The 2,617-nt window shown below is 41.3% G+C and overlaps 1 long non-coding RNA gene across 1 annotated transcript; it reads right to left on the bottom strand.

Moving 5' to 3' along the window:
- Positions 1-867: 867 nt before the first annotated feature.
- On the bottom strand, positions 868-2,050 carry LOC137467148 (uncharacterized). The gene is made up of 2 exons (XR_010995422.1): positions 1,602-2,050; positions 868-1,511 (listed from the first exon to the last, which is right to left on the bottom strand). It is a non-coding gene; the product is annotated as an uncharacterized lncRNA (long non-coding RNA).
- Positions 2,051-2,617: the final 567 nt, after the last annotated feature.

Below are 2,617 nucleotides of genomic sequence, written 5' to 3'. Positions count from 1 at the left end.
CAGACTTGTCTCTGAAATCTTATGGTAATGCACACTTCCAGCTGAAGGGAGTGGGGAAGGTACCTACCTGCATATCGCTTCCAGAGGATATCGAGTAAGGGGTAGCATAAATAAAATTTGTACAAATACCAGATTTGGGGCAATCAGAATACAGCCTGGTGGTGGTGTTCTTTGATCTAAATCAGTTTCTTCATCCTTAGTTGCAAATTCTTTTCAAGAGGACAAGCAATAGTAGACTGCTTTCTTAGGGAAACTTTGCCTGAATTAGGTTAGAAAATATACATTGCATATGTCATCCTCTTAGGTTACTACTTTTTTTAGGAGTAAACCAACTGCACAATGTCATGAGCTTTTTCAGGGGTTAAAACAACCAAAAGAAACCCAAGCAAGCCAAACCAGGAGTGACTATGAGTCACTGACTATTTTTCTGTGGGGAAAGAGACCATGAATATTAATGCCTACAACTAGATCAGCTAAATCTATAAATTATATGAGTTCCCATTGATTTCAAGTTCTAGAAGATGAAAGTCTACACAGCTGTCCTACTTTGATTGCTGTTTTTTTCTCTGCATGCTTCTTCTGAATGCTCTTGGAGAAAGAGAAAAATCTTTCAACTACAGTAATCTAGACTTCACTGTGCAATGACCGAAATAGATATTGTTTTGTCACTTATAGGTTATTGCTTAATAGAAAGTTGTCTGAACTAGTTTCCTAAGACTGGGTGATGACATATCTGAACATCGCTTATCCCAATCATGTAAGCAGGATCTGTATCTTAATAAAAATCCTCTGTGCTGGATTTGGGTTTTCTTTCCTTTGTGTAATGGACTATCTTCTGATGCATAAAAATGAATAATTTATTCATAATTGTACCACCACAAGTTTATTGTAAACTGAAGCCACAATTGCAATCTTGGATGCCACAAAAAAATTGCTATAAAAATTTCTAAATAGTTCTTTATTCAGCTGCAATAACATACCATTTTGCATTACCAGATGTTAAAACTCTGTAGATTATCTGACAGCAAATACTATATCAAAGGCAGTTCAAAAGAAAAGTAAAAATTATTTTCATATTTTTAATCATGCCTGCAGATGGGTTAGGATAATCTGTCATAGTTCAGAAGTAGAAAAGAAAAGAAACAGGCTTGATGTAACTTGGCTCAGTGGTCTGTTTCAAATATGGTTCACACACAATGGGAAAAACAAACAGGTCTTTGCTTGAGAAAACAGATGCAGCAGACAAGTGCAAAATCTTACTCTGCTTGCTTCAAAAGCAAAAAACTAGCTTTTTAACACAGAGAGAGACAGATCACTCCAAAAATTCCATGTAAACTTTTTTTTTTAATTCTTTCTGCGCTTCCCCCTTCCTCTTCCCACACACACACTGAGTCAACAAACCCAGATGTTCACAAGAATACGTCCCTTGGTATCCTGTCCTATGCCATGCAAGTGCAAGGGGAGATGCCTTACTGCAGATGATCAGGAATTCCTCAGTGCTGATTGTTTTGCTGCAAAGTGATGTACAGAGTGTACTGGGAAAAGCTTCATGGACTGAACCTACTTCAGAAGCCCCAAAGATCTAGAAAATCAGTGCTTACAAAAACCATGACTTCTGACTGTCAGTTTTGGGAGTGCACATCCTGGGTCCGTGTCTTTTTAGCAACACAATGTCCCTTCTAATTTTGTCACAGCACTGAACTAAAGAAGGGGATCTGGAAGACACAAAAGAGACTTATACTAATAAAAACTGCAACACATAATTATTATCTTTCTTATTTATGAAATTTATAGGGACTGGTGTTTTAGTTTATACCCATCTGCGCATAGTCTTGGTCATCTGCTTGCCTGTTTTTGTCAAATAATTCCATTCACTGACACCTATTTTATTTTCAGCCAGTCTGTGATTTAAATGTGCGACCACTTGAGTCTGCAGAAAGCAGCAGGTTTAGGTTTTCTACACGGCGAGTCTTGTGTCACCTTCACCTAGTTTAGTTACGCCTGAATACCTCGTAGCACCCTTCAACCAGCCTGTGTTGGAGGGATTTAAAGCAGCGAATTCATCAGGAAAGTACCAAAAAAAAAACCCCAAAAACCAAAAAATCAACTCCCCAAGCTAACAAACAGAGTTGGGGCTAGGATGGCGAACCAAACTGCCTGGTGTCTGACATTAGGGGGGGTAAAAAAAAAAAAAAAGAAAAAGCAGTCCTTCACCATAAAGAATAACCTGGATGTTTACTGTGCCTGGCCGCACACCCAAGAGCAACGTCTGCGTGGCTCCCCTCCCCAGGCCGGATGGCTCCACAGCTCAGTGCCTTGGCTTAGGTGCAGTTGGAAATGCCCGAGAATGGCTCTTTGTTGATTTTCGCCTGTGCGAGAGAGCCTGGTGTTGCTGCGAAGCGAAGTGCTATTGAATTTGCTCACTCAGGCAGAACACTCGACAGGAAGGAAGGAAGCAGCCATTCTTTCTGGTCCTATTGTCTGGCCACCAGGCTTAGGCAATCAAACAGCCCTGTGGCCCGGCTGCGGCTCCCGCGCCGGCCGCTTCTGGTGGGCCCGCCTGGGGAAGGGGGGCCAGCGGGGGACGGCCTGCTCATGGCGTTTACTTTGTTTTCCC

This window comes from Anomalospiza imberbis, chromosome 2, assembly GCF_031753505.1.
Source record: "Anomalospiza imberbis isolate Cuckoo-Finch-1a 21T00152 chromosome 2, ASM3175350v1, whole genome shotgun sequence".
Taxonomy (NCBI): Eukaryota; Metazoa; Chordata; class Aves; order Passeriformes; family Viduidae; genus Anomalospiza; species Anomalospiza imberbis.
The sequence above is the reverse complement of the archived record's forward strand: the minus strand, read 5'-3'. Positions and strand labels throughout refer to the sequence as shown.